This window comes from Haematobia irritans, chromosome 4 (assembly GCF_050003625.1).
Source record: "Haematobia irritans isolate KBUSLIRL chromosome 4, ASM5000362v1, whole genome shotgun sequence".
In the NCBI taxonomy this organism is placed as follows: Eukaryota; Metazoa; Arthropoda; class Insecta; order Diptera; family Muscidae; genus Haematobia; species Haematobia irritans.
In genome coordinates, this window is record NC_134400.1 from 128,633,441 (window position 1) to 128,645,723 (window position 12,283).

Below are 12,283 nucleotides of genomic sequence, written 5' to 3' on the forward strand. Positions count from 1 at the left end.
CAACTGAATTCTTTGGCAAATAAACCCGATCCTTTGGTATGTTCACTCAATGGCTACTCACAGGAAAAACCCCAAATTCGGTAAATGGTAACTTTCGTGCAAGCAAAGCATCTCCATGACCCTTTCCAGCTTAACGGTTTTGTTTGCATCGGTGAGATCTTTCACTTTATAGAATCAATGACTTTATGCCACGTTCATTTTTATTCCCTGCGCCACACTGTGGAACAGGGTATTTTAAGTTAGTGCATATGTTTGTAACACCCAGAAGGAGACGAGATAGACATATGGTGTCTTTGGCAATAATGCTCAGGGTGGGTCCCTGAGTCGATATAACCATGTCCGTCTGTCCGTCCGTCTGTCTGTGAACACATTTTTGTGATCAAAGTCTAGGTCGTAATTTAAGTCCAATCGCCTTCAAATTCGGCACATGTTCCTAATTTGGGTCAGAATAGAACCCTATTGATTTTGGAAGAAATCGGTTCAGATTTAGATATAGCTCCCATATATATCTTTCGCCCGATATGCACTAATATGGACCCAGTAGTCAGAGTTTTATACCGATTTGCTTGAAATTTTGTACGAACATAACAATTAGTCGTATAGTCAAGTGTGCAAAATTTGATTGAAATCGGTTCAGATTTAGATATAGCTCCCATATATATCTTTCGCCCGATATGTACTTATATGGCCCCAGAAGCCAGATTTTTGGCCGAATTTGGTTGAAATTTTGCACTAGGAGTGCAATTAGTAGTATAGTCAAGTGTGCAAAATTTGATTGAAATCGGTTCAGATTTAAATATAGCTCCCATATATGTCTTTCGCCGATATGGACTAATATGGTCCTAAAAGCCAGAGTTTTGGCCCAATTTGGTTGAAATTTTGCACAAGGAGTACAATTAGTAGTATAGTCATGTGTGCCAAATTTGGTTGAAATCGATTCAGATTATGATATAGCTCCCATATATATCTTTCGCCCGATATGCACTTATATGGATCCAGAAGCCAGAGTTTTATCCCGATTAGCTTGAAATTTTGCACAAGGAGTACAATTAGTAGTATAGTCAAGTGTGCAAAATTTGATTGAAATCGGTTCAGATTTAGATATAGCTTCCATATATATTTTTCGCCCGATATGGACTTATATGGCTCCAGAAGCCAGAGTTTTGGCCCAATTTGGTTGAAATTTTGCACTAGGAGTACAATTAGTAATATAGTCATGTGTGCCAAATTTGATTGAAATCGGTTCAGATTTAGATATAGCTCCCATATATATGTTTTTCTGATTTCGACAAAAATGGTCAAAATACCAACATATCCTTGTTAAATCGCCACTGCTTAGTCGAAAAGTTGTAAAAATGACTCTAATTTTCCTAAACTTCTAATACGAGCGATAAATCATAAACATACTATTGCGAAGTTTCCTTATAATTGCTTCAGATTTAAATGTTTCCCATATTTTTATACCCTTCACCACTACTGTGGTACAGGGTATAATAAGTTTGTGCATTTGTATGTAACGCCAAGAAGGAGTAATCATAGACCAACCTTTTAGTATACGGATCGGCTTAGAATTAAATTCTGAGTCGATTTAGCGATGTCCGTCTGTCTGTCTGTCCGTCTGTCTGTCCGTCTGTCTGTCCGTCTGTCTGTCTGTCTGTCTGTCTGTCTGTTGATGTATTTTTGTGTGCAAAGTACAGCTCGCAGTTTTAGTCCGATTGTCTTAAAATTTGGTATAGGGTCCTGTTTCGGTTCAAAGACGATCCCTATTGATTTTGGAAAAAATCGGTTCAGATTTAGATATAGCTGCCATATATATTTTTCACCGATCTGGTCATAATTTGCGTGTATATCAACCGATCTTCCTCAAATTCCGTACATCCGAATATTTTATGAGTCTCGAAAAACTTGCAAAATATCAGCAAAATCGGTTTAGATTTAGATATAGCTCCCATATATAGCTTTCGCCCGATTTACACACATATGACCACAGAGGCCAATGTTTAACTCAGATTTAGTTGAAATTTTGCACAGGGAGTAGAATTAGCATTGTAGCCATGCGTGCCAAATTTGGTTGAAATCGGTTCAGATTTAGATATATCTCCCATATATACCTTTCGCCCGATTTACGCTCATATGAGCACAGAGGCCAATTTTTAACTCCGATTTAGTTGAAATCTTGCACAGGGAGTAGAATTAGCATTGTTACTATGCGTGCCAAATTTGGTTGAAATCGGTTCAGATTTGGATATATCTCCCATATATAGCTTTCTCCCGATTTACACTCATATGACCACAGAGGCCAATTTTTAACTCCGATTTAGTTGAAATTTTGCACAGGGAGTAGAACTAGCATTGTAGCTATGCGTGCCAAATTTGGTTGAAATCGGTTCAGATTTAGATATAGCTCCCATATATATGTTTTTCTGATTTCGACAAAAATGGTCAAAATACCAACATTTTCCTTGTAAAATCGCCACTGCTTAATCGAAAGGTTGTAAAAATGACTCTAATTTTCCTAAACTTCTAATACATATATATCGAGCGATAAATCATAAATAAACTTTTTTGAAGTTTCCTTAAAATTGCTTCAGATTTAAACGTTTCCCATATTTTTTTACTAACATTGTGTTCCACCCTAGTGCATTAGCCGACTTAAATTTTGAGTCTATAGATTTTGTAGAAGTCTATCAAATTCTTCCAGATCGAGTGATATTTAAATGTATGTATTTGGGACAAACCTTTAAATATAGCCCCCAACACATTTGACGGATGTGATATGGTATCGAAAATTTAGATCTACAAAGTGGTGCAGGGTATAATATAGTCGGCCCCGCCCGACTTTAGACTTTCCTTACTGGTTTTACTAAAATTGTGTTCCACCCTAGTGCATTAGCCAACTTAAATTTTGAGTCTATAGATTTTGTAAAAGTCTATCAAATTCTGTCCAAATCGAGTGATATTTAAATGTACGTATTTGGGACAAACCTTTATATATAGCACCCAACACATTTGACGGATGTGATATGGTATCGAAAATTTAGATCTACAAAGTGGTGCAGGGTATAATATAGTCGGCCCCGCCCGACTTTAGACTTTCCTTACTTGTTTAAGCTTGTAAACGATAAAATGAACTGTCACTGGAATAAATCTACCAGCTGATTAGAAATGTTAGCAACCTGAAATTGGCTGCAATACATTTTAGCCACCCTGGCTTTATTTATTTTCACTGTAACAAATTAAATCTTGCTACTGGCCTTGCTTTTCAGACTTTGTTTTTTTTTGTTAACATTGGCAACTCTAGTCCATTTATTAAAACAAGACAATCAGTTTGTGTTTATGGTCCCATGTGTTTTGTTTTGGGTGATATTTCCATATTTTGCTGCTACCATTTCCCTCTGGTTTGTAGTTGGTATGTTGTTAGTGCCCATATTTAAAATAGTCAATGCTACTGTTGTTATTGCTGGCGCTGCTGCTGTTAAAACCAACAACAGAATTTGTGAGCACACAGCAAATAATTTTCCACGTTTTTTCTCATGCTAGTCTTTTTTCAGCTTGTTTCTTTTTTGTCATCATCTATCTATTGTCGTTTAATGGCATATTGAGTTGTGTGTTGAGTTTTTCCATTCTCCCTCTGCTAAATATTTATTCTCTTTACATTCTCTCTCACTCTCTTGTTTAAAATTATTGAAATGGAAAAGCCTCTTGCACTCTCTCTCTCTCTCTCTCTGTATATATTTCGAATTTTCCTACTCTCTGCTCTTTATGGAATAACAACAACAAGAATAACAACACCCACTAACAAAACCACCACACCTCTCCAACTCTATGTCATGCGTTAATATAAATGTGACCACACTCTTTCTCCCTCTGGCTTGTTTGTGTTAAGCTGACTGTTATAGCTGCGCCACTGCTAAATTCACATTGCGACACATTTAAACTCTCGCACACACAAACATTGAATTTTTTGGTTTGTTCTACCACACATTTTTCCCGTTTCATGTTTTCTTTATAGTTTTTCTCATGTGGGGGGCCAAAACAACTCTCGTGTAAAGTTGTACAACAACAGCACCAGCAGCAGAAGAAGTGGCAGCACATGTCACCGCAGCAGCGGCAGAGCACCTATGCATTACACCATCGTTTGGTGTTCGGACATCTCTGTTTAGTTTCTTTAGAATTGAGTCGTTGTTCTACTGTCGTCGAGATTGCAACACAACAGTCAAACAAATCTCTTTTACGGGTGCGTTGCCGATTTTTTTCTGTCAAACAACAACAAAAAAATCATAAAAAATTCTAAAATATATATTCAAAAAATTTTCCCCAATCTAACCAAAGTGTCAACCAATCAAGCGTTACCGTCTCTTGGAAGTGGAACTAATTGCGTATGTGAAACCCTACCGAATTGAATTGAATATTAGCCCGATTTAATCGTAATTCAATTGTGGAACATTCTATAAAATACACGTTGGGTACGTTCAAACTAACCGTAGACTAGCCGCTGCCGTTGTTATAATCGCCACCGTTCCCCGTCTCGCTCTCACGATTTTTTTATATTTGGGTGATTCTTTCAAGCGTGTACATCTACAGTTAATGAAAACGCGTTGTTTGTTTTCTTAGCTTTTCAAACTTCAAAAAAAAAAAAAAAATCAAAAACACAAAAATTGTCATCGTTAAATCACTCGGAGCCTTGCATTATAGTTCGTGCGTGCTATCACGTATGCGTATGTGAGCGTGTGTGTCTATCTTTACATTGTAGGCGATTAATTATAATTGTTGTCAAATTGTTTGTTGGGCTGATTGACGCCGCCACTAAAGCTAAGAATAGCTTAAAAAACGTGTGAGTGAAAATTATTACAATAAATAGATTCTCTTAAAGTATTTCGTAACGAAAATCAAAAACAAAATAAACAAACAGAAATAACAAAGTGAGCACAAACACGAAAGAAAGCAAAAAAAAAAAAAATAGCAACGCCTAAATATTCATAAGCTTAACTACTATTCTCAGCCTCTTATTTTTTGTTTTTTTATTTAGCTTTTCCATGGGCATGTGAATGAGATTTCGTAATTGTTGTATATACTGCTATCCTCCCTACATTTTGCCCACCCATACATCATCACCACTCCTACTAGCAAAATCAAGAGGAACAAAAGTAAATCAAAGTAAAAAACACCAATCTGCCTCTATACGAAAAAAAACCTATACAAATATACATTGATGTGGTTGTGGGTTTGTGGCTATGTGTGTGTTCGTTTGTGTGCGTGTATGTGTTCGGATACATGTAATTAAAAATTGCGTGCATTTTTGTTTTGTCCTCGAGTGTATACATATCAACATATCCATATAGTCTCATTTGTATGTTAACAATTCTTTTCTCCACTTCTAACTGCAAATGTGTATACATATGTTTGTGTGTGTGTGTGGTAGGTTCCTGTGTGCGTGTGTACCATTTGGAAGTGTATTGTTTCCGTTTCCTTGTTTGTATGGCAGTTTTTTTTTCAGTGAAATTCGGGATTGTGGTATGTGTTTAAGATGAGTGCATGGCTTTATTGGTGTGGGTGTGCGTGTGTGTGTATGTTTAAAAGACCTCTTTATATGCTGCTGCTGGTGTGCATTGCTTAAGGATTTTCCCCATTGTTTTTAACCCCTTACCATGTCTTTTTGCATGCTCTTTTTTTTTGTTGGTAAGACAAGGAGATTTATATTTGATCCCAAGATTCTATGGCCTAAAACCATTATATGGGAATTGTGTCATGAAAGTTTTTTTTTTAACAGAAATCCAAAATGGTTTCCTGTTAGGTGAAACATAATAAACAATATATATTTTTAATATGGCGATTAAATTTCCCAGCAAAAATGTCGTAGCCAAAAAAAACTAATCAAAATGTTCTTTTTTTTGGATCCGGAAGCGATGCAAAATTAGCTTAAAAGCAATGGATTTGATATGGGATTGTTATTGGGTGAAAATACTCTTTTTAATTAATTCAGATGTGATGCTATTTCAGTAATTAAAAATTTGTAAAAAACAAGAATATTCGGCCGGGCCGAATCTTAAATACCCACCACCATGAACCAAATATTAGGTTTTCCTTTGAAATTTCAGGAGGGCTTGAGGACACTTCCCGAAGATAAATTTAAAGATTTCACCTATGAGGACTGTATCAGATTCTGGATTTATAAGAACCATTTTTGTTTAGTTTTAGAGGAATCATTAACATCTCTTGTAAGTGTGCAAGAAAATTATAAAAAAAACGTCTTGATTTGAAATCTTAAATCTGTAGAAGTAAAATCTGGAAATTTTACATTGAGTTTCAAGCAATTTTCATATTTCAATATTTACTTATTTTTATGACATCGGCGTTATGCCAACGTTTGTAATACTGCTTAGTTAAAATTTTCTACAAATATTCAAAACTTTCTAAAATTAACCGAAAGTTTTCTTCCTGGTGGGTTCACTGTTTTTTCAGTGCAATTAAAATTTTATTGAAGTTGAAAACTTTTTCAATTGAAAAATTATGGTATTATTAATCTTTTAATCAAGCTAGAATTAATTCAATAATTAAAATTTTTAAATTTTCAATTAAAAAATTAATTGATACAATAAACTTTCTAATCAAACGCGGAAGAGTTAGTCAGTTAAAAAATTATGGATTTTTTTTAAATGTTTAATTACATTTTTTTGAAACAATCAGTTTTTGAATCAAACTAAAAGGGCTTAAAAAACTTATAGAAAGTGAATGAAATATAGTACAGTGATTAAAAATAATTTCGTTTTTAATTAAAAAACAAGCAAGGAAAGTCTAAAGTCGGGCGGGGCCGACTATTTTATACCCTGCACCACTTTGTAAATCCACATTTTCGATACAATATCAAATCCGTGTGTCGTTGGCTCAATTTTAATGAAATTTTCTTTGTGTGTACATATAAAGGTTTTTGTCCCAAATACATACATTTAAATCTGACTCCATCTGAACAAAATTTATAATCTATAGACTTAAAATTTAAGTCGGCTAGTGCCCTGGGATGGTACACTATGTTAGTAACAAAATATGGGAAACATTTTAATCTGAACCAATTTTGAGGCAGCTTCACAAACGTGTTTTTATGATTTATCAGTCGATAGATATGTATTAGAAATAAAGGAAAATTTGAGTCACTTTTACAAGTATTCGACTTAGCAGTGGCGATTTTATAAGGAAAATGTGGGTATTTTGGTCATTTTTGCTCAAATCGGAAAAGCATATATATAGAAGCTATATATAAATCTGAACCGATTTCAACCAAAATTGGCGTGCATATTTAGTATTTGAATTCTACTCCCTGTGCAAAATTGCACGTAAATCGGATTACAACTTTGAACTCTGTGGTCATATGACGGAAAATCGGGCGAAAGATATATATGGGAGCTATATCTAAATCTGAACCGATTTCAATAAAATTTAGCACACTTGACTACACTACTAATTGTACTCCTAGTGCAAAATTTCAACCAAATTGGGTAAAAGCTCTGACTTCTGGGGCCATATAAGTCTATATCGGGCGAAAGATGTATATGAGAGCTATATCTCAATCTGAACCGATTTCAATCAAATTCGGCGCATCTGACTATACAACTAATTGCTATGTTTGTCGAAAATTTCAATCAAATTAGGGTAAAACTCTGACTTCTGGGGCCATATAAGTCCATATCGGGCGAAAGATATATATGGGAGCTATATCTAAATCTGAACCGATTTCAATCAAATTTTGCACACTTGACTATACGACCATGTGTTATGTTTGTGCAAAATTTCAAGCAAATCAGGGTAAAGCTCTGGCTTCTGGGGCCATATAAGTCCATATCGAGCGAAAGATATATATGGGAGCTATATCTAAATCTGAACCGATTTCTTCCGAAATCAATAGAGTTCTATTCTGACCCAAAACAAGAGCTTGTGCCAAATTTGAAGGCGATTGGATTTAAACTGCGACCTAGACTGTGATCACAAAAATGTATTCACAGACAGACCGACGGACGGACGGACCGACGGACGGACGGACATAGCTAAATCTGAACCGATTTCAATAAAATTTAGCACACTTGACTACACTACTAATTGTACTCCTAGTGCAAAATTTCAACCAAATTGGGTAAAAGCTCTGGCTTCTGGGGCCATATAAGTCTATATCGGGCGAAAGATGTATATGAGAGCTATATCTCAATCTGAACCGATTTCAATCAAATTTTGCACACTTGGCTATACGACCAAGTGCTATATTTGTGCAAAATTTCAAGCAAACCAAATATATGGGAGCTATATCTAAATCTGAACCGATTTCTTCCGAAATCAATAGGGTTCTATTCTGACCCAAAACAAGAGCTTGTGCCGAATTTGAAGGCGATTGGACTTAAACTGCTACCTAGACTGTGATCACAAAAATGTATTCACAGACAGACAGACGGACGGACGGACGGACATAGCTAGATCGACTCAGGGACCCACTCTGAGCATTATTGCCAAAGACACCATGTGTCTATTTCGTCTGCTTCTGGGTGTTGCAAACATATGCACTAATTTATAATACCCTGTTCCACAGTGTGGCGCAAGGTACAAAAAAAACCTTATTTGAATTTTGCAATCACCATCAATTAATATTTTAATTGAATCAATTAAACAATTAATTGAAATTTGCTAATGAAATCAATTAACTTTTTAATCAAGTATTTTTTTGAGGCCCAATTAAAACTGTGATTGATATTATCATTTTCGTGACATTTCAATTAAAAAATTAATTGGATCAATTAATTTTGTGATTGAATCATCATCATTTTGTGTGTGCTTGATAAAGGGTGATACGGTCAAAATTTGGTCAAGGGAAAACGCGTGTAAATCGGTGAAATCGTTTATTTAAAAAATCAAATTAAATTTCTTTTTCAAGTTCAATTAGTATAAAATTCAGGAAAAATGTTCAGTTAGGCTTTCGCTTTTCCAAATCCGAATTGCCGGGCCTCAAGCTTGACACCTGCCATCAGATTTTGTACAGCCACCTTGTCCACCTTCTTCGCCGCAGAAAGCCAGTTTGCCTTGAACTGCTGCTCGTCCTTAGGAGTTTTTTTTGGTCTTCTTTAGGTTCCGCTTGACAATAGCCCAGTATTTCTCAATTGGGCGGAGCTCTGGCGTGTTGGGCGGGTTCTTGTCCTTGGGAACCACCTGCATTGAACCACTCCATGGCCTTTTTACCGTAATGGCAAGATGCCAAATCCGGCCAAAACAGTATGGAACAACCGTGTTTCTTCAGGAAAGGCAGCAGACGTTTATTCAAACACTCTTTCACGTAAATTTCTTGGTTGATAGTCCTTTTCAAGCCACAGGTACAGATGGCTTGCCAAACCAGATATTTCTTTGCGAACTTTGACAGTTTTATGTGCTTGAAAATATCTGCTATCCATACCGTGGAAGTTATACAAAATATTGCGATCATGCACCCAGAGAAGGATATGGTCACATGTTTTAAGAGCAAAATGTTATTTTTGGGTGGTGACCATGTAACATGGTTTTCGCAACCATGTTATTTTCTCGGAAATCATGTATCTGATTTCGGCAAGCAGGTTATATTTGATGATAAAATAACATTTTAGTGACAAACATGTTACATGGTCACCATACAAAAATAACATTTTGCTCTTGAAACATGTTTGAGGTGATCATATTCCTTCTCTGCGTGTACACATAAATATTCAGCAATCAGACGGAATTTGCGGAAAGAACGCTCAGAGTCATTGTCCTTTTGCAAATCACCCCAATGCAACTTCGAAGCACGGCCCTTCAAGTAGTCAGAGGCGATTTTCTGAGCCTAGGTATGATTGACCAATTGCCAATTTGGCGAACCACAAACATGGGAGCGATTTATTCTCATTTTAATTCTAGACGGCTCTAACGTTAACCACTTGTGGTTTTCCAATCCACAATGATGGACACTAGAAATCGGTTGCTACACTGAAAAAATATTAACGTAATATTAAAGATTACCTAACCTAAAATTTTAGGATCCGCAATTTACAAAATATTTAAGACAAATTTCTTTAAAATAATGAAATTATAATTAAAAAAGTTTGAAATATTTTCTTCAAAAAATTTTATTTATAAAATTTAGAACACAAATTTTGAAAATTTGCATCCCTCCGTTAAAGTCGCATGTCTTTAAACAAAGGTACATTTTCCTTAAACTAAAGAAACACATTTTTGATTTAAAGAAATCGTCTTTCAATTAACTGAAATATTGAATCTTTAGATTTAAGATAAAAAACACTTCACTTCAAACATAGGCTAAGACTTATTTTGAGGATTTACAATCTTTGGTTGATAGTTTTTTTTTTTTTTTTTTTTTGAAATTAAGAAAACATTGTTTAATTTGAATTATCCGTTATAATTTCTATTTTTAAACTGGCATTAGGTTAGGTGGCAGCCCGATGTATCAGGCTCACTTAGACTATTCAGTCCATTGTGATAGCACAGTGGTGAACTTCTCTCTTATCACTGAGTGCTGCCCGATTCCATGCTAAGCTCAATGACAAGGGACCTCCTTTTTATAGCCGAGTCCTAACGGCTTTCCACATTGCAGTGAAACCACTTAGAGAAGCTTTGAAACACTCAGAAATGTCACCAGCATAACTGAGGTGGGATAATACACCGCTGAAAAACTTTTTGGTGTTCGGTCGAAGCAGGAATTAAACCCACGACCTTGTATATGCAAGGCGGGCATGCTAACCATTGCACCACGGTGGCTCTGGCATTTGTTTGTACGTGAATAGCTTTATTAAAATACCGCGAAAGGAGAATGGAAATTCGATATATACGCCCTCAAAAAAAATCGCTTCTGTAACATATATTTTCAGGATTGGTCCAAACAAAATATTGTTTGTATTATTCAAACATATTATGTTTCACCATAGGGCGTACACTGGCAGTAAAAAATTTTAATGAAATTTTCGTTGTGTGGATATATTTTTAAGGCGCCAATTGGTTACTTCCAATATTTTACTTGCAGCATACTCGTTAGCTCTCTCTTTCTAAACACATATATGTTTATGGACTATTTCCAAATTAATATATGTTTGCATCTAAGCATATAATATTTACAAACATTTTATGTCCCAAACATAATATGTTCTAACATATTATCATATATGTGTCCCAAACATGTTATGCTAGTTTATAATATAATGTTTATAAACTAGCATAACATGTTTGGGATATATATGATAATATGTTAGATATAATATGCACTTAAAAATATTGTGTTAAAAAATTTGATTTCCAAACATATAATTTTTACACCCAAACATATGGAAAACAGTGATGACATTTGCGGTCGATTAAATGTCTACCTCGCTGATCTTACCAGTTATTTCACTGTAAGAAATTTGAGGATATCTCCCACCAAATCCTCAGCCACACTATTCACTACATGGACGGCGGAAGTACGCAGGCAGTTGAATGTCAGAGTCGATGGCGAAACAATTCCGACAACAAATTACCCCAAGATTCTCGGGGTCACATTCGACAGCCAGTACACCCCTGGATCACCTTTATGCGGAGACCACGATCATCCCAGTGCGTCGACACAACTACATGTTGCCAAAGCAGTACCTCTTGGGTTGCCATCGAAGTTGTCATCTGAATCACCATCTTGTGGATAGACAACCTCCACCCAGGAATGTAAGGGTTGATCTTCACCTTCTAGAGCCAGAGATCCAGCGTTACAAAAGAGAGCTTCTAGATCAGGCAACATACCAGGCAGGTCTGAACAGGATTCATGAGGATACTGTAGCTGAAGCGGTGAGAAGCTACAAGGTTAATCCTGTTCTCGGAGTCCGACCGCCGCCCATTGCACCGGAGGAGAGAGACCTCCCACGGCAGACAAGGGTAGTTTTGGCCCAACTAAGATCAGGCAAGTGCAGCCGCCTCAATTCATACTTATCAGAAATCCACTTGAAAAAACACGTTCAACTACTTGAGTCTTGAGTATATATTCCATTACCTTGGAGAGAGATGGGAGGATACTTATTGGGCGGAGGTTGTCACATACAAATGACTTGCCTCTTTTCGGCACCGGAACAACCCAACAACAATTGAAACAACACGTACACTGATGTGATGTGCGTGATGAACGCCGTCGTGCTAACCCTGCTGATCCTAGAATCCGAGAACTAAATCTAGAGATTAGTAAAATAGTCGACGAGCACAAGCACTTGGTTAGAGCACCTGAAGCAATGTAACTTAGGCACAGGAACTGGTAAATTGTGGT

The 12,283-nt window shown here is 36.1% G+C and overlaps 1 protein-coding gene across 6 annotated transcripts in view; it reads left to right on the forward strand.

Moving 5' to 3' along the window:
• Positions 1-4,171: 4,171 nt before the first annotated feature.
• Positions 4,172-12,283, forward strand: part of bol (boule homolog, RNA binding protein) — a 276,121-nt gene continuing 268,009 nt past the window's right edge. For 2 of the 6 annotated variants that reach the window (XM_075307506.1, XM_075307505.1), the window contains exon 1: positions 4,180-4,832. The gene's annotated coding sequence lies outside the window, so the exon portion shown is untranslated. Of the gene's footprint in view, positions 4,835-12,283 lie in introns of all 6 variants that reach the window. The other 4 variants (XM_075307513.1, XM_075307511.1, XM_075307512.1 and 1 more) reach the window with 4 other exon arrangements.